The sequence below is a fragment of the Nuphar pumila genome, chromosome 7 (assembly GCF_984573655.1).
Source record: "Nuphar pumila chromosome 7, dmNupPumi1.hap1.1, whole genome shotgun sequence".
Taxonomy (NCBI): domain Eukaryota; kingdom Viridiplantae; phylum Streptophyta; class Magnoliopsida; order Nymphaeales; family Nymphaeaceae; genus Nuphar; species Nuphar pumila.
The window spans coordinates 61,364,545-61,392,303 of NC_143255.1; positions in this window are offsets into that span (position 1 = coordinate 61,364,545).

The window sequence follows — 27,759 nt, forward strand, 5'->3', positions numbered from 1 at the left end:
CCACTCAGAAAGAGAAGCCTTGGTACCAAGACATCAAAAACTTTATTGAAACCAGCGAATTTCCATCAGAAATGCCAAGAAAGGAGCAATGTGCAATCCAACGCATGTCGGCACATTATTTCATCCTCGCCAATACTCTTTACCGTCGTGGATTCAGTTCTGAGTATGCCAGATGCTTAGATAAGGATGAATCCATGGAAGTTGTCCAAGAGGCACATGAGGAAATTTGTGGTGGCCACGTCGGCTACCAAACACTCGTCAAGCAAATCACCCAGGCAGGATATTATTGGAAAACCATGCAGCAATACTGCCATCGATTTGTGAGAAAGTGCGTCAAATGTCAAATACATGCACCTTTCATTCATGCGCCAGCCGCATATTTGGAGTCCGTGGTTTCTCCTTGGCCTTTTTCGATGTGGGCCTTCGATGTAATGGGTCTGATTACCCCTTCGGCTTCTAACGGCCACAGATACTTTCTCGCAGCTACAGAATACTTCACCAAATGGGTTGAAGTTGTAACTCTGCGAACGGTAGAAGGCCGACATGTGGTTTCTTTTATTCATAAAAATCTTCTTTGCCGCTTCGGCGTCCCACATGATATTGTGTCAAACAATGGCAGTCACTTCAAGAATGAGAGGATGAAGACCTTCTGATCGAAGTTCAGGATTCATCATCACTTCTCAGCTCCTTATTATCCTCAAGGGAATGGCCAGGCAGAGGCCACCAACAAGATTTTGATCCGCATTCTAGAAAGAACTGTGGAAACATGTCGCGATTGGCATAAGAAGATGCATGATGCGCTCTCGGCGTACCAAACCACCATTCAGACCCCAACCAACGCCACTCCCTCAGAGCTCGTCTACGAGACCGAGGTGGTGTTACCTCTTCACGTTCAAAAGCCTGCATTCAAGTTCGCATCGCTCATCAAACTTCTACTTGATCAGTATCAGCAGCAGAGGTTGGTACAACTTGATCTGCTAGACGAAAAAAGACTCAAGGCGGCAGAGCATGCTCAAGCTTATCGTCAGAGGGTAGCTCGGCACTACGCCAAGTCAGTTATTGAGAGAAGATTCTGAGTTAATGATCTTGTGCTCAGATCGACAACTCATCTTAAGCATCGGCCAAAGGGCAAGTGGTCACCCAATTGGGAAGGCCCTTATGTGGTCAAGGAGGCACTGCCTCGCAATTCCTATCGACTAATCAATACAGATGGGGTGGAACTGCCAGATCCTATCAATGCTCTACACTTGAAGAGATTTTATACTTAAAATGTTCATTCTAGCCTTTTTGTACTCTTCAAAGAGTTTTTCAATAAAATAATGATCTTCTATCAATTCTCACATTCTTCTCCATGATGCTGGGATATTTTATTTTGATCTATACTTATCTTCCTTTATCATGTGCAGGCAGGATCAGACAAACTCTTTTCTAAAAGTCTTATCAAATTTTCAGTTAACCTTGACTTTCTCGTTAATTACATTCATTTTTCAATTTCATCAAATTTTCATCAATTTATTATCAATTTTGTCAAGTTTTATCAAGTTTTTATCAATTTCTACTAAATTTTATCAATCTTTATAATCCTTTCAGGTTAAGGGATAAACCCGATGCCTCTTTTCAATGAGGTACTCCTTGTTCTTTTCCCCTTTCAGGTTAAGGAATAAACCTGAACCTCGTCCCGCGAGGTCCTTCTTCTTTCAGGATAAGGGATAGTCCTGAGATCTTTTATCATCAATTTTTCCTCAAAATTCTGCCAATTTCTACCAATTCTTGTTCTATCGTCAATCTCATCAAATTTTGATTCTTTTTCTTTTATCAATTCTTTTTATCCTTTATCAATCTCTATCAATCTTTTTTGATCTTGTCAAATTCTCTTCGGGATAAGGGATAATCCTGGAGACCATCATAAATAAAATTCAAATCTTAGGCCACCTTGGGTCGAGGATCTTGAATAAGTTTATCTTCATAATCGTCAGAATCTATTCATGCTCTTTCTCAATCCTTCACGAATCTGACTCTCGGGTAGGAATTATTTCCTTCCCATTTGGGTTCCGACTCAGGTTTTTGTTTTCATTCCATTTTAATATTTTTTCGGGTTCCGACTCGGGTTTTCTCCTTTTATATATATTTTTATTTCCGGAGTTTCGAGTTTTGACTAAGACTTCCTTTTGGATCTGATGTTCGCATTGGGCCAATTGTTAGTCAAGAATTTGAGTTCTCAAACTCGATTTTCTCATTCATTCTTTTATTTTGAAAAAATGGGTTCCGACTCGGGTTTTCTCTTTTTTTTATATATATTCTTGTTTTCGGAGTTGTGAGTTCCGACTCGGGCTTCCTTTTGGTTCCGATGTTCGCATTGGGCCCCAATTGTTACATCAAGAATTCAAGTTCTGAAACTCGATTTTCTCATTCATTCTTTTATTTTAAAAAACCAGGTTCCGACTCGGGTTTTCCCTTTATATATATATATATATATATATATATATATATATATATATATATATATATATATATATATATATATATATATATATATTTTTGGAGTTTTGAGTTCCGACTCGGGCTTCCTTTTGGATCCGATGTTCGCATTGGGCCAATTGTTACGTCAAGAATTCTAGTTCTCAAACTCAATTTTGTTTCATTCATTCTTTTATTTTGAAAAACCGGGTTCCGACTCGGGTTTTCCTTTTTTATATATATATATTTCCAAAGTTTCGAGTTCCGACTTAGGCTTCCTTTTGGATCCGATGTTTGCATTGGGCCAATTGTTTCATCAAGGATTCAAGTTCTCAAAACTCGATTTCCTCATTCATTCTTTTATTTTTGGAAAACCGGGTTCCGACTCGGGTTTTTCCCCTTTTTATCTTCCATTTTCGCGATTTCGAGTTCCACTCGAATTTCCCCTTGTTGATCCAATGCTCGTATTGGACCAAAATTCTCCTTGCTTTCCCTTTTAGGTTAAGGGACAAACCTGAACTTCCCCTTCAGGATAAGGGATAATCCTGAAACACCGGCAATCATTCTCGCTTCAATTTCTAAATATCTTAGGAATGTCGGTCTCTTCCTCAAATTCTCCATTGAAAAACCAGTGCTCGTACTGGTGCATGTTGAAAAACCAATGCTCGTGTTGGTGCATCTTCAAAATCCAGTGCTCGTACTGGTATGCAATTTTGAAAATCCAATGCTCATACTAGTATACACTTTCGAAAACCCAGTGTTCATACTGCTGTGCATTTTCGAAAACCCAATGCTCGTGTTGGTGTGCACTTTCGAAAACCCAGTGCTCGTACTGGTGTGCACTTTCGAAACATAGTGCTCGTACTGGGGTGCACTTTCGAAAACCCAGTGCTCATACTGGTGTGCAATTTCAAAATTCAGTGCTCGTACTGGTGTGTTTTTTAAAACCCAGTGCTCGCACTGGTACATCCTCAAATCCAGCGCTCGGGCTGGTACGTCTAGTGCTCGGGCTAGTGTTTGGCTAACTGATCAGTTAGCTCTCCAGGTTCAGTCTTTGTACTAACCAATCATATACAATTCAAGTTTTAAATCTCAATTTCAACCTTCGGGTTATCATTTTGTCAAAAATCAATCTTTTTCTCTTGTGAAGGACCCTCTTCAGGGAGAGTTCGAGGGAGCTTGTTCCTTTCGCATGCAACCATCTTTCGTTCGCAAGAACCCTCTTCTAGGGAGAGTTTGAAGGGACTCATTTTCTTTGCGAACAATTTGCAAAACAACAACCAACTTTACACAAAAGAACCCCTTTTTCAGGGAGAGCTTCGATGAAAGCTCGTTTCTTTTTGTGGCCCCCGTTTTTCTCATTTTTGGCCAACCCCTTCACAGAGGACCCTCTTCTAGGGAGAGTGTGATGGACTCATTCCTCTGTGATACTTTCTCAACTTTTTTTTTCGGCCGCCTTTCCATAAGAGAAGCCTAGAGATTGGGAGTTTTGACAAAAACTTAATTTCTCTTCGAAAGTTCTGTTTTGCAAACACCTCCTTTTTTGGGAAGAGAGGAGTATTTTCAACTTCCCATTCAGATAAGGGCTAAGCCTGAGTCTCTCTTTTTGGGGAAAAAGAGAGGAGAATTTTGTCATGAACGTGTTGATTCAATATCGAGCGATTTCTTTCATCCAGGATTTCTAGAATACTTTGCCAATTTGCTATCAAAAACCATTGTTGATCTCAAAGCTTTCATTGCATAAAGAATTACCTCAAATTACCTTTAGTATTATTTCCAAAAGAGCAAGACTTTTGCGAAATAAGAACTAAATTCAAGCTTTTTCTGTTGGTCAACGAAGAGGATGAAGAAAAATCTTCGATATGACCGGCAAAGGAAAAGTTCAATGATGTTGAAAAGCCATAAGCGATTTGATATTGACCATAGCTATGGCACATTCTTAAAGATCATTCTTTTGGCAGTAAGACAGTGGAAATATCCTAGACAGTAAAGAGAACCTACCCAATCCATATCTCATTAGTCATCTAAGCTGCAATCAAATATCCGCAAAAGAGATCTCTCAATTGTCGTCAAGATAAAGACGAATATGCGAGCTAGACCCCCGGGGCCAAAGAAGATTTGGATCATCTCTTAGATGAAGAAGTTTGTGAAGGATCCTTCCAGGGAACGTTTTGAGCACCGTCCAGATGAAGGCGACTGCGATGAACCTCTCGACAAACCCTAAAAGATATTTGATTTCTGCTATCATCTAGAGAGTTTTGACCAATGAACCAATATCATCAAGCCTAATTCCTGAGAAAGAAAAGAAGGATCAGAGCATCTCCGAGATAAAGGAGTTTGTGACGTACCCTTCCCCGAAAAAGAGAGAAAAGTCAGGACATCTCCAAAATGAAGGAGGATGTAAAAGCCCAAGAAAGCTCTATGACTGAAAAGAGTACAAAAAGATCATCATGGGAAAAGCCTCAGGATATCAAACTGCTCGAAACTGTCAGGAATCATCTTTATCTATGTGAAATTCCTTCATCAATATCTTTTTTACTCAATTGCTTTTATGAAGCTAAGAATATTTTCTCTCTTTTCATATCAAGGAAATTGATATCTTCCTTGAAGAAACCCAACAACAACAAATTTGAATTTGATTCTTGATTTTACAGATTTAGCCCCATTGGAGTTAATACTCTAGGTAGAAAAGATGATATTTTCACACATAAGCACAATTCAATCATTTTGAATCAACTACAATTTTTGGCATCTTATTGACAATATTTTCTTGTTATCCCAACATGAAGTAAGAACTTGATGTTCGTTTTGACGTATCTTGACATCATCCCTCGCTAGAATTGGAAAGTCCTTTCCTTTCATCTGATCTGAGCGCTCTCAGATTTGCACACTTCTCTGTGTTCCCCATTGTCCCGCCATAGACAGTTCTCGCTCAGGATAAGGGTTAAACCTGAACTTTCTGCAAAAGGCCTGTTATTGTCAAAAGTTATTTTCAGTCTCAGCAATAAGGCGCCCAAAAACAACCCCTTTTCAAGCATTAGGGATCCCCATTTTCATCCTTTTGTAAAACCCTCTTGGACTTGTCGTGCGAAGTCTAGAGGTCCCATCACAGTTTCCCCGCTCTTCGAGGATTCTGTATCCATTCAGGCTAAGGATTAAACCTGTTACCTCGCTCCTCGAGGTATCACCCAAACCTTCTACGAGAGGTCGTCTATTTTTCAAAAGCTGATTTAGTCTCAGCAACGAGACGCCCCCAGATCATCCCTTTTCCAAGCTTCAGGGAATCCCTTGTTTTTCTCTTCTCGCAAACCCCTTTCGGATTTGTTTGTCCAAATTCCGAAGATCCCATCATGGACTCTTCATCCAAGGATTCTGTGTGGTCGCCCCTTTCAAGTTAAAGGTTAAGCCTGAACCTCGCTCCGCGAGGTACTTTCTGTTCAGGTTAGGGTTAAACCTGAATCTTGTTTCGACTAGATGTCCTTTCTAGTCCCATCACAGTTTCTTCATCTGAGGATTTCGTATCATCCCCACTCAGGTCAAGGGTAAAAACCTGAATCTCATTTTTTTGATGTACTTCTTCCTGTCCCATCACGGTCTCTTCATTGAGGATTCCGTATGGCCATCCCTTTTAGGATAAGGGTTAAGCCTGAACCTCGTTCCCTGAGGTATTTTCCGTTCCGGTTTGGGTTAAACCTGAGCCTCGTTTGACGAGGCAATCCTCCCCATCCCATCATGGTTTTTTCCCATAAAGGAATTCATGCTCTATATATATTCATCCAGGAAAGGACCATACTTGAGTTTCATCTCACGAGGCATTTCTCTCAAAAATATCTCGTCGAGGTCCGCTTATATTTTGTCCCTCATCCAAATCATCTTGATATATCTCCGTCTGTGAACACCCCAAATTTTTCAAAGTTTTGTAAAAATGACCCTTTTGCCCCTAACCCCATTTTTCTGAGAAAAACAAAGCTAATTTTCAGTTATTCTTCGGATTTTCTGGATCAAATTTCATTCAAAATCGATTTCGGAGCCGAACCCAGTGTTTTAAATCCATATTTCCTCAAAATCTGGATCCAAACCCATTTCTGAAGAAATTTTCTTAAAATAGCTTTTAAATTCTCAGAAAAATTCCCTTTTGTAAATATTTTTACAAAAACACAAAAAAATTAGTTTTGATCTTTGGTTTCTCGTAAAACTTTAGGATTTTATTCTAAAAAAAAAAATTGAAAAATAACACAAAAACCAAAAAAAATGGAAAAACTACGGGGAAAACAAATGATTTTGAGCCTCTTAAAAATAATTTTGCTAAAAGCCTCAGGAGCCCCCTCTTTGCAAAATATCAAAAATCAGAGGGGCTCCTCCGCAAAAACCCTCTTTTAGGGTTTTCCTTCGTAAGGAAGAAGGGGAAAGATAGCCCCCCCCCCCCCCTCCATTCTCTCTTCACTCTCACCTCTCTCACCATGGCGCTTCCTCTCTCCGTCGCCGCCCATCTCCAACAAATCCACCGAAACCCTCCTCCTCCTCTCATCTCCAACCGATTTCACACTCCCGAATCATCTTCTCCATCTTCAAAAGGGGCACGAAAGGCCTCTTTTCGAGGGTCATCTTCTATCCCTCCACCTTCTTCTCCTTCGATCATCCAGCTTCACCCCCTCACCCTTCTACGCATATGATTTTTTTTAACCTCCTTCTAAGTTTTCCCCCTTTTTACTCTTCCTGAAAAGAAAACTCCCCTCTGAAGTTTTAAGGAGATCGATCTCCCCTGCAATTGAAGGTAAGCAATCACTTCCATCCTCCCTCGACTTCTGGTAAATTTTTTTTTTCTTCGATGTTTGTGATACCCCTTTCAGCTTCTTCCCGTTTTTTTTTTATTATTTTTTTTTCTTTTCTTTTAGTTGCTTTTATCTTCGTATTGATAATTTTCTCGTTTGTGGCTTTATTAGAGCACCTACATGGTGTTGATCTTGCCTGTAGCAAACATCAACCTATGTAAACGTGCTAATATCAAAAGGAACGATTAGGTTCCAATAAAACTTTGTTGTGATTTTTTTTTCTATCAGTCTTTTGAAGATCATTCGTGGTTTTTATAGGGTTTTGCTGGCGTGCATCATAATATTTGTTTCAGTTTTCTTTGATCTGATAATATACATCTGCAATTTAATAATGGTGTTGCCCATCATGGACTCTTCACATCAAAGGAGATACCCTGCGTCCATACCTCTGTTAGTAAGTCGGTGGCGTCCTGCCAAGATTCACTTGGACCGGCCTCGTGACACTCTTTTGATTTGTTATTTTCTAAATATTTGTTTATGTCGGATTGATGTTTCCCAACCTTCACGTCATTTCTTCCCTTTTTCCTGTTCTTTGTATCATTTCTGTAATTTGTTTTGCTCCTGCAACCTCTGTTACGATTTCGTCTGGGGCCATAAAAACCCGGCAAGATACACCTCAGATGATCATACCTACAGGATGAGCCACATCCACCACTTGGCAGACATCAGCGTGTGGTGAAAGTTTTAACTAAAGGTGATGGTTCATCGTCACCAGTAGGATAAAATGGCTGCTACAATGGAGATTAGGGAGTCCATGAAGTGAAAATTTCTTTAGATCAATCCAGTTCCACTGCAAATGGGATTTGACACCACTCCTGATCGCTTGAGAAGGTTGCTCACCAGAGAAAATTTTCTGATCATTTCTTCGTATTCAGAGCTGCAGTAAGACCTCCTGTCAATATGTTCTGATTTCTCTTCCTGGCAGGTTAGTAATCTCATTTCTTAATATTCAGAATGTGTAGCTGTTATGCATAGATTTTTTTTTTCTCTTTTTCATGTGATTAAGCATTCAAGCACCATTTATGTACCCACATCATGCATTTTATTATGTTAATTCATTCATTCATTTGTCAATTGACTATGTATTTTGATGAGTTACACTGTGCATTCCCTTTGTAATTTGCACATTAAGTTGATACTTATATGGATGCTCACTCTGGCAACCTTATTGGGTTGTAATTGTCGTTTGATAATGATTCCAGCTGGAGGGTTATAATTAGTGGTATTGTGCAAATTCAGGTTCATCAGAAATGGTTGGCGTAATCAATTATCTCGATAGCATGAGTCTCAGCTTGCGGAGGCCTATTGTAATAAGGCTAACCGGTCGTATGAGATCATTTAAAAAGAAAAAAGAAAAAGAAGAGAGCTATTACCCAAGGCTCAATCTAGGACTTCAGCGATTCCCACCTGTGTTATAAATTACTTGCCTATATTTTCCAACTTAATATTGCCTATCTCCTATTCACATACTGAATTGACATTCCATTGTACATATCCACTATAGTCACTTCTAAAATCACCACTGTAGCACCCCATATTCATCTTGGTGTCGAGTTCATCTGTACAGACATGGGTGACCAATGTACTCATGTGCTTCAATTATTACAGGTAAAGTATGCCAGAAAATCTTTGACATATTCTACCATGAAGTCAATGATCTTTTTATGGAATGGAAATTTGGTCCCAGGATGCACATACAAATATGTTTGTTTAAGCTTCATTCCATGCGACGTTAAGGGGCTGTGTATGTCCATTTATGCCAATCTGTATATTCATATGGCATTTTATTACATATATGTAAATTCTGGAACTATATGATATATATTATATTAGCAACAGATGTGCTGGAATCGGCTTACCTTTTATATCTAGGCCATTAGGCTTGGGTACATAAGGGAATGTAATGGGGTAGTAATGTTGGTTTTATCAGTTTTGTAGGTTGGAGCAGGACATCAAAGCTTGAATGCGTTGGTTATTATCTCAACACTCATTCTTTTCTTTTTTTTTTCCTGTACAATTCCCTGCTATGTCCTTTGTTGTCACTCGTGATGTATTATCCCTGTCACTTGCACATCCATTCTCCCAACCTATGCTATAGCCACCATAATGTGAAAATGGTACTGATGGGTACCAATTACAGCAAGAAGTTTTGTAGAACAGGAGTGTCATTGAGCTGACAGTGCCATGTGCAAGTCAGCTCCAGTAAAACATATTTTTCAAAGACAAAATGATAAAGCCCCAGATTGGAGAGCAGATCAAGAAATATGTCTGATATGATTTCATCCAGGCCAAAATTCTGATCAAGGCTTTTACGCCATGTATGTTGAACCTTCCTGAGTCTGAGAAATCTATATCATTAAATACTAGTGATCTTCCATTGAGCTTAATGTTTTCATCTCAGTTAGTGACTAAAGATGGATTAGATTCATAAGACATTGGTATGAGGTCATATCTGCTACCATTATGAGCTTCATCATGATACCTTACCTTCCCCTGTCACTGGTTATTTTCGCTGCTATAGTGATGTTTGCAGTAGCCTGGGCATAAGTTGTTCCTTCACAGCAGCCAACATCCCCTATTGCCCACCACTTACCATCTACTCTAACAACAACCTCCCTTGCACCCACTTCCTTTACATACTGTTGTTGCAATAGTAACCACCATACCTGCCATATAATGCATAACACCCTGTCAGCCTTCCATTGCACTACCTATGGTCAGATACTTACTCCACAACCTTTTACACTTTTACCACTCATTGGCTGCCACCTGTTGCAAGAAATATCACAGCATCCATTACCATATCATGATCACTCTGTTACATGTATTGCAATAGGTGCTCTTCATTAAGACAATGTATTATACAGATGTCCTAGAATTCATGGTTAGTTTAGGATTTGGTATATACACTCTTGCTTTTTGTATATTTTTCTCATTTAGGCGTCATCTTATGCATTCTAGCCCTTTTAATTTCTTTTCATATTTTGTATGTTACTTTATGACTAACTCAAATTCTGCAGGAGTTATATGGGAACGGTTTGTTTTTCCTTCTTAATTTAGGATTCATTCAATGATGTAGAATTTACATTCCTCACACTAAATTAGAATATATGAGCATGTACATCCTTCACAATTGCTCGTTTCATGTCATTTTCCCCTTTTATTTGCAAAATTCACGAATGGCAACACGAATGCACGCGCACCATTTCGTAAAGAGGTAATTAATCCTAAGTTGAGGATTTACATCAATGGCCATAGTCAGGATGTAAACAAAACTTAGGATTTTTATCTTTTATAAAATAACACTGAATCTACACTAGATCCTTTTCAAAATCATCATATTTTCTTTAAATATTTTCCTCTTTTATCAGAATTTAATCTAAAATTAATTCAATATATATACCAATGGCCATAGTCGGGGTATATTGAGAGTTAATTTTATTTTAAATTCTATAAAAGCACAAAAAAAAATGTATTTTATTCTTCACTTGAATTTAAATGTGGTTATTATATAATATATTCAATGACCATAGTGAGGGAGATATTATATCTTCAATCTCATTCTTAATTCATTTAAAATCCAATTTTCCAAATTATTCAAATTCATTCATCATTTAGGATAGAATTGCATCATATTTTCAAAATTCTTTTCAAAAACCCAAGTGATTGTCTTCTCTTCAATTTCCCTTTCAAATTCATCAATTCTATCTCATCTTCAAAGTCCAAATTTTGACTTTAAAACCAAATTCAAAGTTCAATTTAACTTTGAAACCCTTGATTCATTTTCTAAATTCCAAATCCAAGTTTCAAATTCAAAGTCCAATTTGACTTTGAAATTCCAAATCCAAAGTTAGATCCTAATCCCAACTTGGATCCAGATTTCCAAATATAAATCTACATCTTGGATCCCAGACTTCATATCCAAATCCATTCTAGGATCCAGAACCCAATTCTACTTTGGATCTCAGACTTCAGATCCAAATCCATTCTAGGATCCAGAACCCAATTCTACTTTGGATCTCAGGCTTCAGATCCAAATCCATTCTAGGATCCAGAACTCAATTCTACTTTGGATCTCAGATCTTAGATCCAATTCCATTTAAAATTCAGAATCTAATTTCATCTTGGATTCCAGAGTTTAGATCCAATTCTCACTTTGGATTCTAAATCCAGAATTCGATTTTAAATCTCAACTCTATTTAGAATCCAAACTTTGGATTCAAATTCCATCTTAAATCCCATATTTCAAATCAACTTCTATTCCCAATTCCAATTCTTAAAACCAATTCCATTTCATCCCAAAATTCAAATCCAATTGCCATTTAGGATTCTAAAATCCAAGAATTCAATCTCCTCTTGAATTTCAACAATATTTAGAGTTCAAATCTTTGATTCGAAATTCCATTCTGAACTCCAAATTTCAAAAAATCAAAAATTCTATCCCCGAATCTGAATTTCATTCCAAGCTTACCTTGAATCCAAAAAAAAAAATCAATTCTATCTCTCAATTCTATTCTGATTTCTCAATTCCTATCTCAATTTTAAGCTTTATAATTGAAATTCAAATTACATCTCTATCCTGATTCAAAGTCCTAATTCAAAGTCCATTTATGACTTCGAATCTTCCTTTCTTCTTCTTTTTGTCTCAAACTTTGGAATTATCTCTTTCCAAAACCAGATTTACTTTCCCAAGCTCTTGATTATTCCAAAAACTTAGAACTTTAAATCTTAAGTTCTAAGTTAGAAACCATTTCTTCACTCTATCATCAGATTCATCTCTGAAACACTTGGAAAATTCTTCAAATCATTTTCAAAAGGAGCATACATCTTTGCATTGCACAAGCATGATTCTTTGTGCATTTAGACTTAGAATAGATTCTTAGATAATTTTCTTGCAAAGCAAAAGGCATAAATTCGACCCTTGGTTCGATTACCTCTGGTAAAGGCGCCAGGAACGGTCAAACCTTGTACCGACGAGCGAATCCTGTCTTCTAGTTTTCCCGCAAATATTTCAAAAACGGAGGCGAGTTATTTTCTCAAACATTTTCAAAATTTAAGGTCAAGTGAGACCCCGCAAAAAAAGTTCATCTTCTTTCATTCTTTCTTTCTTTTCTCTTCTCTTTCTTTTCTGTCTTTTATTTTTCTCCCTTCAAAAGGAGGAAAATGGAGGTTGGAAAAGGAAAAGAGAAGGAAGAGAGAGAAACCACAAGAGGAAAAATTTTGCGATGATCACACCGTCCCACCCAGGTCAAGGGATAAACTTGAGTCATTCCAAAAGTTGATTTTTGTCTCACCGATGAGACTTGATCAAAATTCTGATTTTCCACCATTTTGGGACCTTTACCCAAAGTCCCATCACGATCTCCTCATTTCTATTATTCAGTCATATCATTGTCGAGGATTTCGTCGCCCCAAAGCCATTCAGGATAAGGTATCAAGCCTGAGAAGCCATGTTTTCGAAATAATTCTTCCACACCCAGCTCAGATCTGCTGACTGGGGCATTTTTCAAAATTTGGAGTGTTTTCTTTGCCACTAAGCTCAACTTTCAAACCGACTTAGTAGCAAAGAGGGGCATCTTCGAACACCCCAATTTTTTCAAAATATTATAAAAATTCCCTTTTTGCCCCTGACTCCATTTTCTGAGCAATCGAGTCAGTTTTAAATCTAAATTCCAGTTATTTCTCAGATTTTATTAAAATTAAATTCTTTTTTATACATCTGACTCAGTTTCGGATCCGGATCCATTGCCAAAATCCAAATCTGAGCCTCGTTGTCTAATTTCCAAATTGAAATTACAAAAAATACCAAAAATAGTTTTTAAAAGGCTCAAACAGTTCATCCGACATCCGTTTTGGATTCATTGCTCAATATTCCTCAAGTTGAGGTTAAAAACTCGAAAATCTTCTAAAATTTTGAATCCAAACTCATTTTCTGAAGAAATCAAACCCAATTTATTTTTTTAGAAAACCCCTCTTTTGTAAATATTTCTCAAAAATACAAAAAAATAGTTTTGTCTCTTGTACTGCTTAGGTTTTAGAGTTTTATTTCCAAAATAAAAAAAAAATTAGAAAATACCAAGAAAAGAACAAAAAAATCAAAATAATAAAGAAAATTATAAAAAAATGGTTTTAAAACCCGTTTTGAGAAAGATTTTTTTTTTTTAAGAAAGGTCCCTTTTTGGAAAATTTTGGGAGAAACCCCTTACAACCCTTAGAGAGTCGAGTTAGGGTTTACAGACCCTTTCTCTTCTCTCTCCATGGCATTCCCTCTCTACCGCACTCTCTCATACCGCCACCATCGAACCCTTTGGAAGCTCCTCCATGGGCTTCTCCATAGAAAACCCTCTATCACCAACAACCTCACTCTCCACCATTCATCTTCAACTTCCTCCACTTCCTGACCCTTCCGCCCTTCTCTATAAGACGGGTGCAAGGGGAAGAAAAAAACAACCATTCGCATCGATTCCTTTTATTCATTTTTTATCGCATCCATTCCTTGGGAGCAAGATCGATCTTCTTTGAGTAACATCCACTACAAACAACCTTCATCCGTTCTCATCCTTCATCGATTTTCTTTTTATTACTTCCCTTTCAGCTTCCCTTCTTCTCATCACTCGACCAATCGGGAAAAACTCTGCAGCATAGTGAAGCAAACCAATTTCTCCCTTCCTGGTAGACCGAAGGAGCTTTCATCTTCAACCGCCAGAAGAACCACCCGGTCAATCTTCAACCTCGTCTCTTCGGCCTTTGGATTTCTGCAAGGTTTGCGGTGAACCTCTCTCTTCTCAGCCATCGCAGATCTATACCTCCCCTGGTGTTTTACCACTTTTCGAGCAACTAAAAGATCAAAGGCATCTGCAGATAAATAATCACTATCCTCTTCTTTTTTTCCTTTTCTTTTTTATTGTAAATACTTCTATTACCTGCAGTGTTTCTTTATTTTGATCTCTTCAGTTTTCTTCATTTTTTTTTATTATAAAGCCAATTGAGTGGAATCAACCTGCATAATAGCAGGATTGACCCACCCATGGCAACATCATCAGGAATCATGGTATTTCAACACTTTTTTTTTTTGCAACTTATTTTCCTGATTTTCTTCTGTAATACATCTTGATTTTCTTCAGTTCATGTAAATCTAGATATATGTTTCTGTTGCTTGGATTCAAAAACCCCTTTTAGTTTATTTAAATCTGAATTTGATTTTCGCTCTCTGTTGTGAGATTTGACTTCATTTTATCTGATTCCATGTGTTCAATTTCAGCAACATCGGATCTTGTTCATATAACATACTATGAATCTCTATGTTGAAAATCTAGTACTATAGAGGAACCTTTGGAATTCTGTGTGCCAAAGTTTTACCATCGTCAATATATCTTGATGGGACCTGTATCTCCCCACTTTTGTTTTTTTTTATTGCAATTGCTTTATTAAACATATCAGGTTCTATCGGCATTGATTTACCTCTCTCATTTTATTTTATTTTTATTGTCACCATCTATGTTGTATGTGCTTTGGATTTCATTATTTCTACTTCATTTATAACATTCAGTTGATGTTGTTAACAATGCATTGAACCTTTGTTCAATTATTAGTAGGAATGTGTTATCACTCTGTTATCTTTCAGTTGATAACTCTTATATCATTGCTTCGTTTTGCTGATAATTTTCATACACATGATCAGTCATGGAGAATTATCCCTATGATGTTCCTGAAATCATTTTTTAGCTGCTTAACTATTTTGGAATGTTATGGTTATATGACGCATTCCTTCATTAGTACTTCAGTCTTTTTTTTTATCATGTCAATATTTACTCTGAGAAGAACGCTAATAAGCATTGGCCTTGAGAAAGATTGGTTGATATCACCTTTCCGAGGAAGTTTCATATTTTTAAGACAAAGAAAACCATGGACTTCTGAGTATTAAGCGGAATTTGCTGCTAGTCAATAGGATGATTTTTGCTTTTTGGAGGTGAGCTTACAAAACAAAATTCAAAAAAAAAAAAAATTCAGACAATAAGACTCCAATGACCAAAGCTCCATATTCTCCTTGGGGAATCACCAGGGCTTTTGCTGGAATGAACGTTGGTTCAAATAGAACATACCCATCCTGGTCTCTGATTGACATTTAATGTTCTGTTTCACATCGACGATTGCATCAATATCATCTTCAGTAGGCATTCACCTTTTACTTTATTGCATATTGTCTGTAATCATCATCCAGAGATATCGCCATGTTGTCACATTATCATACCGCATTACTGTATCAGCACCAGCATTGCGTCACATGCCATCAAACTGCATAAGGCCCATTGCCTGCATGAACATCTGGGACTTCTGCAACTGTCTGGCTACTTGGGTAACCTGATCTGGTTCTTTGCAGACAAGAGTGTACAGAAGTTGGCAACTCAGCCTGGACCGAATTCTTCTCATTGATTCAACTATTGTGGCTGGAAATAGAAATATACATGGTTGTTCGCTCAAATATATTGATTCCTTTGCACACAATTTAGTGTTTATGTCCAGATTATAGGTGAAGACAATGCCCATGTCATCATATTTTTTTTTGCCACACCCTGTTTATCAGTACATCACTGTTAATATCATGTACGCCATCCACTAATGCACCTCTTTCCCATTCGCGCAGTTTGGTTTCTGTTTTGATCTAGCTTCCTCAAAAGGTCACTCTGTTATGATTTGTATTTTCCAGATTATGTTGTTTTACTTTCATTGCCTATATGATATTTCATTTTGTCTTCTGTTTCTGCAATTATGTCTCTCAATTGTTAGCGTGAGCATCCCCAGAGGTGACCAATTTACTGTCCCCAATCATGAAGAATCATTTGATTGTGGAGCGGCAGAGTCGACTTCCCTTAAGCTCATAGATCCAGTTGGTCCTGAAGAGGATAGAGAATCAATTATTGCAAGATCATCCGAATCTTAAAATTCTTCATTTGAGAATTCAAACTTAGTTAAAAAATTGTTGCCAGAATGACAGGTCACATTTCATAGGACTGGGAGAAATTGATGCTGTAAGTGCTTTATCAGTCATCCTACGGGATTTGGGACAAGTCTGGAAGTGGTGTTAGTGATACCTCAGAAGAAAAGTTGTTATTTGTGGTTATCAGAAAACTCCTGAAGTTGCAAAGCCAGTGGCTGCATGCCACTCGAAAAACCCAAAGAAAACAATTGAAACTTCATCTGGAAACTCAAATTGAGATTGGATCTCGATTTATAATTCTTATCCCCATATATCACTGTTGTTCTTTTTTTTTTTACAGTGGTTCCCAATGGACCACTCTGTCTTCTCTTCCTTTATGGTAGTTCAACAATGAACTACCATGACTGCTGTGTTTTTCACAGTGGTTTACGATGAACCACTGTTTCCCCTATGGTAGTTCATCAAGAACTACCATAGCTGCCATGTTTCACAGTGGTTCACAATGAATCACTGTGTCTCTTCTTTTCTATGGAGGTTCATCAGGAATTACCACATTTCGTGATGGTTCACCATGGACCATCCGGGCTCTTGCCTTCATCCATTCAATATGCCCTCTCATATAGGTTTTCGTTTACCTATGGTGTTATATATATGTATATACACACACAGACACTCATATATATATATATATATATATATATATATATATATATATATATATATATATGTATATATGCACATTCTCTCATAAATACAGAATATGCCACTGCCTCTCATACATGCATTCTTTTCTTAATTGAATATGAATATCTATTTAGGCATGTCTATCTAATTATCGGTGTCCTTAGATTCAATGTAAATATTTTGCCATTTTCATTTTCCTTTCACTTTATACTAACTAAGTATTTTGCAGGAAATATTCAGAAATTGGTGAAATTTCCTTAGATTTAGGATTTTATTTCTTTGCATTCCCAAACTTGTAATAAGCTAGATATTAATGAAAACTCTATATTTCAAGTCTTAGATTAGAATGGATGAGCATGTAAAAAACATTTGTTTCATTATTTTCCTTTACTTCTGAAAGTTCACAAATGGAAGCACGAATGGCACATGCACCATTCTAATAAGAGGTGATTAAATGCTAAGTTGATGATTTGCATCAATGGACATAGTCAGGATGTGAACAAGACTTAGGATTTTCATCTTTTATAGAATAACACTGGATCCATACTAGATCCTCTTCAAAAATCATCATATTTTCTAGATATTTTTCTTCTTTTATCAGGGTTTAATTTAAAATTAACTCAAAATATGCATCAATGGCCATAGTCAGGATATATTGAGAGTTAATTTCATTTTAAACTCTATAAAAGCACCAAAATATATTTTATTCTTCACCTTAATTTAAATATGATTATTATATAATACACTTAATGACCATAGTCAAAAGTGTATTATATCCTCAATCTTATTTACATTTGTTTAAAGAATGAAATATTCTTTTCGAAATTCAATTTCAAATTCCTTTTTCATTTCATCATATAGAATTGCATCAGATTTTCAAAACTCTTTTCTTTTCAATCCAAGTGATCTTGAATATCTTTCTTCAATTTCTATTTCAATTCATCAATTCTATCTGATTTTCGAAATCCGATTTCAAAGTCCAATTTGACTTTGAAAATTTCAAATTCATTTTATATTCAAAACTCTAATCAAATTCAAAGTTCAATTTAACTTTGAAATTCTTGATTCATTTTCTAAATTCCAAAATTCAAGCTTCAAATTCAAAGTCTAATTTGACTTTGAAATTCATATTCAAAATTCAAATTTCAAATAAAAACTCCAAGATCATTTTCAAAATTCAAATTCAATTCAATATCTTAAATTCAATTTCAAAGTTCAATTTAATATTGAAATTTCTGATTCACCTTTTGATTTCAAATTCAAACTTTAAAAATCAAGTTTATTCTTTATCTTCAAAAGTTTCATCTAAAGATTGAGTCTTGATTCTCAAAAATCAAAGTTAGAGATTGATTCTGAATCTCAAAATTCGATTCTTTCCTAAAGTTTTAAATTCAATATGGGTTTTCAAAACCCAAATTCATCTTTCAAAGTTCCATTTGGACTTTCCAAAATCCAATTCTAGATTTAGAACCCAATTCCACTTTGGATCCAGATTTCCAAATCCAAGTTCCATTTTGGATCTAAGACTTTGGATCCAAATTCCATTTAAGATGCCAGATTTCAGATTCAACTTCATCCTTGATCTCAGACTTCAGATCCAATTCCATTGAGGATCCTAGAATTCAACTTTATTTTTGGATCCCAGACTTCGGATCCAATCCCACTTAGGATTCCAGGTCCAGAATTCAACTTCATTTTGGATTCCAGACTTCGGATCTAATCCCACTTAGGATTCCAGAATACAACTTTATTTCGGATCTCAGACTTCAGATCCGATTCCATTTAGGATTCCAGAATCCAACTTCATCTTGGATCTCAGACTTCAGATCCAAATTCCATTTAGGATTCAGACTTTGGATTCAAATTCCATCTTGGATCCCATATTTCAAATCCAATTCCATTTTCAGATCTCATCTGGACTTCTTAAATTTATATCTATTTTCAAATTGCATTTGGATTTCTCAAATCCAAATTCCACTCTAATTTCAAATTTTAAATCTGAAATTCAATTCCATTTCAAACTTCATCTTTTCTCCTAAATCCAGGTTCACAGTCCATTTCTGACTTTGAAACTTCATTCCTTTTTCTTTTATCTCAGCTTCAAATCATTCTTTTCAAATTCAAAGATTTATTTTTTCAACTCTGATTATTTCAAAAACTTAGAACTTCAAATATATTTCCTGATGTATCTCAAGTTCTAAGTTAAATTCAACTATTTCAAATCATTTCTTCATCACATTTTCACTTGGAAAATCCCAGATTTCCAAAAGTGTTTTTCTCAAAAGCATACATTTCTGCATTTACATTACACAAGCATGATTCTCTGTGCATTTTAGATTTAGAATAAATTCTTTGATAGTATTTTAGCAGAGCAAAGAGGCATAAATTCGATCTTTGGTTTGATTACCCCTGGTAAAGGCGCCAGGAACAGTCGAACCTCGTACCGACGAGCGAATCCCGTCTATCCATTTTCCTGCAAAATATTTCAAAATGGAGGCGAGTAATTTTTCTAAATATTTTCAAATTAAGGTCAAGTGAGACCTTGCAAAAGTGTTCATCTCTCTTCTCCCTTTTCTCATTTTCTCTTCTTTTCTATCTTTTGTTCTCCTTCAAAAAGGGAATAGAGGCTAGAAAGGCAAAGAGAAAGGAAAAGAGGAATGAGAGGAAAAAATTTGCGATGATCACATTTACCCTGAATATGAAATAAATAATATGGTGTTGTGACTGCTTTCACGAGCAGTGTGCTCTGTTGGTCGCGTGAGGCTGAGCACGTGAATGGGTAGGCCAAGTCCTCGTTTTGCGTACCCCATGGGGACCATGAGGCAAATTCCTCGTTGAGAGGTATGACTGAACATGAGCCTAAAAAAGATAAACCTGCTTTGCCCCATTCACAAAACGGTTCACCTTGAGAGAGGGTGGATGGTACAACCTTGAGTGACTTGTAGTTACTACGACACATGTTTTGACATGAGCTGTAGCGTCCTTTGGCCTCCAGTCACTCAGAGTCCGGGAGGTCGAGGTTGCCTTTTTAGGACCTCACTACTACAGTAGTATGGATTGCAATCCTTGCCTATGCAAGTATTTTCTCCCAGTTGTGTGTTGCTCGCATGAGGTTGACTCGGTCTGTAGCTTCCCGGGTTATCACACTAGAATTGAATAACAGACGTCAGGTGCATGTCTCACAGAATACGAGGTTCCTTCGCGTACCCGGAGGAGTAATCAGAAGAACTTAAAAACTAACCAAACAGCTGACCTACTGTAGTTACTACTTCACTTATTCTGTAGTCTTTGTTTCAGTTACTGTACTTGTTCAGTTGTTACCTCAGTTGTCTTTCTTGCTCAGTTGCTATCTTGGTTACTTCACTTGTTCTGTAGTCTTTGTTTCAGTTACTGTACTTGTTCAGTTGTTACCTCAGTTGCCTTTCTTGCTTAGTTGTTATCTTGGTTACTTTACTTGTACAACACTTTTTATAGTTCAGTTGTTGCTTTAGTCACTTGCTTGTTTCAGCACTTGTCACAGTTCAGTTACTGCTTTAGTCACTTGCTTTTAGTTACTTGCCTGTTCTCAGCACTTGTTACAGTTCATAGTACTTGTTAATTTTGTTCCTTGATGCATACCTCTATATATATGATGAATTGTGCATATGGACTGTTTGGTTGATTTCTCACCAGCTCGAAAGAGCACTGACCCCGTTTTATGGGGATACAGGTGATTGCTTAGGCGTGCGATGGAGCTCGGTGTGCTGCAGCAGATGTGAACCCACACTTTTGAACCCTTGTTGGATCTTGGCAGTTGTTGGTTTTGTATAAGGGAAATGATTTGTACTATTTGTAAAATGTATTTAATGAAAGTTGTTTCCTTACTGTTGTTTCACTCCTGCAACCCGCCCCGGAGTTCGTCGCTTGTCTCCTTGTTTTGGTACTTACGCATTTGCGCAAATGTTTTCAAAAAAAAAGTTTACCCAAAAATCCAAAGGATTTTAAAGAATTTTATAAGTTGGGAAATCTGGGGGCGTCGCAGTTTGGTATAAGAGCAGTGTTTTAAAAGAGTTACAGAAGTGTGGTTCAAGTCTCTGCAAGCATCAACCATCGCTTGTTCTGATTTGCATTTCTGTCGTTTAATTGCTTATTCTGTTTGACTAGATGACTTTGTGTGTGTTTTCGGGTGTCGTCCGATGCGAGACACAGTTTCGTGTTTAAGCCTCGTATATCAAGCTTAAGCCATCGACTGTTTGAACCTAGAGGGTTCGTTCGCGCTTGTGGATCTAGTTTTCCAAGCAGATTCGAGTAGATACCTGCAAGAATCGGAGTTTAGTTGATTCATATATGTTATTTGCATGATCGGTATACAGAATTCATGCTTTAATTTTCGCATGCTTTGAGGTCCCTTTTGGGGATGTAATAGTGGCAATGATACGTTGTGTGGTGTAAAATCTTCTATGCGATGCGATTGTTTTGCCACCTGAATAGAATTATCGAGAGCATGCGATGAATGATTAGATGTGATACATGATTTTGGTTCGTGGAACCTTGTTGGAAGAACGTGTGATTATGTGTTCTGATTTGCCATGTGAAGTGATACGATGCAGATTGCTGATATATGTGCTTGTATTGGTGGTTTTTGACTTTGAGAGCGGTCAATTGTTTTGATTAGTCGATTGTATGTATCACTGTGTATGGTATTGGTTGAGGATCTGATCTCCAATGGAGTATCTGTGAGGGGATGTATGACCAAGACCAGGTAATCCGGCTAGAGTGGTAGAATCTCTGTGAGGAAGGGTACTGTCCAAGACTAGGTATACCATCTAGGGCGGTGAATCCTTGTGAGGTTGTACGTTTCCCAGATCAGGCGATCCGGAGGGTAACTTGTGTGATTTTGATTTCCATAAAAAGTTATGGTGAGCAACATTGATTTTCTGGTATTGATTGATATAGCCAGTTGTGATCTATAAGTTTGACCTTCTAGCTATAGCAGCCTGGCAGGGTGTAAACACCCCAAATTTTCACCCCCATCTAGTGTTTATATATTTCATGCGTCATTGCATGTGATTACATGCATTCGACATACTATTTCATTGCATTGCATGGCATTGCATGGCATTGCATGTCATTACATCTCATTTTTGAGATCCAGCACTCCTGTTTTCAAAATATTTAATCCAGATTCGGGTTTTAAAACTTTTCATTCAAAATCAATTTTAAAACCTGGGTTTTTATTCAGCATTCTGTCATTTGCCAACCCCCAGGACCTTATATTTTGAAATGTTTTCTCAGAAAACAATCTGGATTTGCTTTAAACTCAATTTTCAACCGATTTCAATTCTCAGATGAGACCTATTTAGGTGGTGTCGCTTCTAGATTCCTTCACATGTCAAAAATCTCCAAAAATTTCAGAGTCCTAGTTGGATCAGGACTCTTTTTCCAGAGTCCAGTCGGATCAGAACTCTACTTTTCACTACCTTTTTACCGGTTTTCGGAGAAAACCTTTCAAAATCTTCTGTTTTGGCCAAAATTTTAGAGTCTTAGTTGGATCAGAACTCTTCTTCAAGAGTCCAGTCGGATCAGGACTCTTCTTCAGAGTTTTAATCGGATTAGGACTCTAATCTTTTACAGCTATTTTATCCATTTTCAATCAAATCTTTTAAAATCTTTTAAAATGAGTCAGAAACTCAGAGTTTTAGTCAAAACAGGACTCTGTTCAGAGAGTCCTAGTTGGATCAGGACTCTGATCCTGATTTCAATTTTGAGAGAATCTTTCAGAAATCTTTCCATCTATCAAAACTATTATACTTTTATCAAAGAATTTTAAAATTCTGAGGTTTTATCCCAGAGTTCTGATCAAATCAGGACTCTACCCCAGAATCCTGATCGAATCAGGACTCTATCCAAAATTGATTTTCTCACTTCATTTTCACTGGTTTTCAAAAACTTTGCCCAAATTTCATCATTTGCTTATCAGAAAACCAAAATTCTTAGAGTTCTGATCGAATCAGGACTCTTTCTCAGAATCCTAATCAGATCAGGACTCTGAACCAAAACTTCAATTTCATCCTGTTTTTAACTGTTTGTCAAAATTCTCTCATTTGTTTTCTCAGAAAATTCAAAAATCTGAGAGTCCTAGTTCAATTAGGACTTTGACCTCAGAGTCTCAGTTGAATCAGAACTCTGTTTTATTTCAATATTTGTTATTGTTTACATTGTTTTTACAAGTTCTTTCATCTGTTTTTCAGAAAAATACCAAAAAAATCTAGAGTTTCAGCCCGATCAGGACTCTGTCCCAAAGTCCTAATCCAGTCAGAAGTCTATTCTAGAGTCTGTTTTTACTTCTATTTTTATTCATTTTCATTTGTTTTCAAAATTTAGGTCCTTTTGTAGAGTCCAGTTAATCCAGGACTCTATTTGAGAGTCCTGATTGAGTTAGGAGTCTAACCCTGACAGTATTTTCTGACTTATTTCACCATTTTCGATAAAATCTTTTCAGAAACTCATTCATTTGGCTTTTAAAACCTAAAGTCTCAGAGTCCTAAAAATCCAGGACTCTAACCCGGAGTTCCAGTTCGCTTGAGACTCTATTTTCAAAGATTTTGAATTTTAATTATTGATTTTAACCTCTTTTCAAAGTTATTTTCAGTGTTTATTTCAATTTTTTTAAAAACCTGGTGTGGACCCACTACGTTGGCGCCACATCCAGAGGAGGTCTAACCCAGTTGGAACTCTATGCCATTTCAAAACTTTTAATTTCAAGTTTACTTTTGAAAATCATTTGAAAATTCTCTCAATTTCAAGTTTTAAAATCGTTTTTGAAAATTCAAGTGGGGTCCACTCGAGGTGGCGCCACATTTGAGAAAGCCAGGGCTAGACTAGAGTTAGTCAGTGTTTTGGTTAGCTTTAGAAGTTTAAAAGAGTCAAAATCCATTTTTGAAAATTCATTTTGAAATTTGATTTTTAAACTATTGTTTTTAAAGGTTTTAGTTAAAACTTTAAAAACCAAATGTGGAAAAATGCCAAGTGGCACCACATTTGGAGGTCTTTAGGATTAGTTAGGAGTTCAATTAGAGTTAATTAGGTCAAGGGCATATAGGTAACTCCACCCCAAAATCGCCCCCCCTTAGAGAGTCCAAAAATTTCAAAATTGTCATATTTCAAAACCTAAAAAATTTCTATAAATAGAGACCCATAGGGGGTCGATTTTTCCAGCTACCTCTTTAGCAATTCTTGGAGCTTCTCTCTCCTTTCCATCCCTTCCTCCATTGCTGCAACCTCAAGGTAAGAAACTTTCTTAATTTTTTGATTTTATTTAATGCTTTTATTAGTTTAAACATGAATTTAGCCATTGGCATCATCACCTTCATGGATTAAACCATGGATTCAACCTCAAGAACCTCAAGAACGATCCAAGAAGATGATCTAACCTGGTTTCACTGTTTTTACAGAGATTCTAATCTGTTAGAATCTATTATTGCATCGATTTTCATGTTATTAACCAATAAAACATGTGATTTACCCTTTTAATGGGTTAAATCCATGATTTTAAAGGTAAAATCAAATTCCAGCCATGGATTCCCTGTTTTTATTTTTTATTTTTACTTTTTTAAGTTTATTACATGTGTTTTAGTATAGAAATTAATTTCGTTTTGCTGTTTGGTATTTTTTATTATTATTTTCATTAGTTAAAGCATGATTTATTAGGTTTTATCAAATTTCTGTGTGTTTTTAGTTTAGAACAGTAAAGAGTATGTTATTTCGGATTGAAATATTCACTGTTAATTTCTTATTTTTTTAAATGTGATGAATGGATATGTAAATGAACTACTGTAAAAAAACCAGAGGTTTTGGGATTCGGGAACCCTGTCAGAAAAATCAGAAATCAAACCATGATTTTAAATCTTTAAAATCGTTATTTAAATTCAAGCGGTAACTTGCTGTTATGTTATTTTTCTCATCTGATATTTGATTTGAGATCCGTAAAATGCTGTAGATTTGTGTTAAGATGATCTATTTACTGTGAAATTTTAGTAATTTTTTTGCTCTGTTTAGTATTTTTCCTATGACAGAAAGTCTGATTTTAAATTTAAAAATCGTTAGGGTTTGCCAAAACCCTAATCAGACTTGTAATGACCATAGATCTTAAACCACAGATTTGCTTCATGATATGTAAAAAGGAGTTTTGTTATTTTTTTATCTACTGTTCACTTCTAAAACTTCAGAAATTTTTTATTAGGTTTGCTATTTATTTCTGTATTTGCAATCCGAAGTAGCTGTTTTAACCCCTGTTAGATTTGTTATATTTAGTTCAGATTGCCGGAAGGGTTTCTCCTTAACCGAAGATGATTTTTCCGATCTGTAAATAAGGCAACCTCTGTTTTCATGTCTAGTTTTACTCTGTAAAAATTCAGAAATTTTCATGGAGGATTGACTCCTGATTCGGGTCTAACTCTGAAACTGGATTGTGACCTAGGTTAAAAATAACATATTTTAGGGTTTTAATATAATTTTCGGATTAAAATAATGTCAATAAATTTTTTTTATGATTTAAATCGTTTTTTAGGATCATAACAAGTGCAGGTACCAATTTTTATGAATTTTGGAATCCGTTTCATGCCTGAATTAATCAAATTGCAAAATAGGGCACCCGCAGGATCCCGAAACACTGCCAAAATCACAATTTTTGTGATATTTCTTGATTTTCGTGCATAAGTGTGTGTTTTTAGGGTTTGTTCATGTCTAAAATCATATTAGGGTGTTTCATGTTTGATTTTGTGTTTATTTCAATCATAAATCCCAAGTTTTTATCAAGACCTATTTTAGAAAACCCTGATTTCAAGGCCATAGTCTTGCTATCTGGGGTAATTTTGGTCATTTTACCTCAATTTCAAAATTCAAAACCCTAATTTTCTCATTTTTAATCATGTCATATCATATTTGAGTTAATTTATTATTATTGGAATTTTAAAACTTGCATTTTTACAAAATATCTTTCCAAAAACCCTGATTTCAAGGCCATAGTCTTGCTATCAGGGGCATTTTGGTCATTTTGACCCCAATTTCGAATTTTCAAATCTCATCTTTATTATTTGTTTAGTTTTATTTCATATTTCATTAAGTTTATATCAGGGAATCATGGAAAAAGGCTTATATCTAGCAAAATCTAGCAATTTCTAGATATTGCTAGATAAACCTAGAAAAACCAACATATCTTTACTAACAAGTTTTCTAGTTTTGCAGGAACATTGAAGACTTTATTTCTTGTATTTAAATTTGATTAGTGATGTAAATTATAATTAATTTTGGAATAAGAGTTTCAATTCCTGCATAGAATAGGATGCATTGCATATAGTTTTAAACTTTGATATATAACTGCTATGTATGCCAATTCATGCATATTTTTACCAATTCAGTATGGTCTACACGAATGGCACGTGCACTAGCTCTTATGGAGTTGACAAACTTGGTGAAATTTGTATTTATGGCCATAGTCAGAATACGAATGATTCCTAGATTTATAATCTTCGTATTAGCCACATTCAGCCTACACTCTTAGGCTAATTTCAAAATGCACTGCATTTCTCAAAAATACAAAAAGGATTTTCTCAATTCCTCAAAATCAAGTCTTTCAAATCCATATTCATTCATTTCATTCAATTTGCAAATTCAAATTCCAAATCAGAAAATCAATTTTCTCAAATTTTTTCTAAGTCTTATTCAAAAATCAATTTTCTCAAAACATTGATTTTCCAATGATATTTCAAGTATTTCCCAAGTTCCAAATTCGATTTTCTAAGTTATATTTTCAATTTCAAAGTTTGAATTCAAAGAAATCAAATTTTTTAATGTTATTTCACCTTTTTTAAAATCGATTTTCACAAAACCTCTAGATTCTTCAGAAATCGATTTTCACTTTCTCAGATACAGTATCTCAACCATGATTCACGATTTTCCAAGTGTTATTTTATTCAAGAATCTCCAAATATTTTCCAATCTTTGAAGCAAACATCATGTTTTCAAATATGCATTTTCTAAAATCCATAGCACATGCCTAATTCTTTGTGCATTTAGGAAATAGAACATGATTTAGACAAGTTGAGCAAAGCTAAGTACACAATTGATCCTTGGTTCAATTACCCCTGGTAAAGGCGCCAGGAACGGTTGAACCTCATACCGACAGGCGAGTCCCATTCCTCAGAGTTATCTCGCATTTTAAAACGGAGGCGAGTTACAAAATCTTTTTCAAAGGTCAGTTTGACTTGTAAAAGTAAAAATTTTGCGATGATAATAGGTTTGGAGACCGTGATGGGACCTGTCTTCGCCTGATCAATTGTGTGCTGAACTTAGTTCAAATTGTCAAAATCGTGTTCCATGGAATGTCAGCTTTTATTTCATGATATCATGTGAACCTAGGAGCCTAGACTTGAACCCAGCTGACATGGATTGCATGTAGACTAAGTATGGTTTGGTAGGACCATATTGAGGAGGAAATTTTCATGCTCACATAGACTTAGGTCTAATACAACCCTCCTCAATCTAGGTTTGATTGAAAACAATGTTTGCTTCTTCAAATTTTTCAAAATCTCTATCTCTTTAGGTTTTAGAGCCTTCTGATTTGATTGCATGTGCTCATATTTTCAAAAACCACCCACCTATCTTTACCCGGTCTTCACGTTGCTGGGCTTTCTTCCAAAACCATAGTTCAGGACAAAGCCTCACAACTGGGCCACCTATTTGGGTGAAAACCCCCCTGCCACGTACCAAGGGCCATAGTCCAACGTATATTGGCAGGTGCTCAAGGATGTTGGAAAACTTAAACCTAGAATCGGAAAAATGGATTTTATGCCACGTACATCGAGCCTC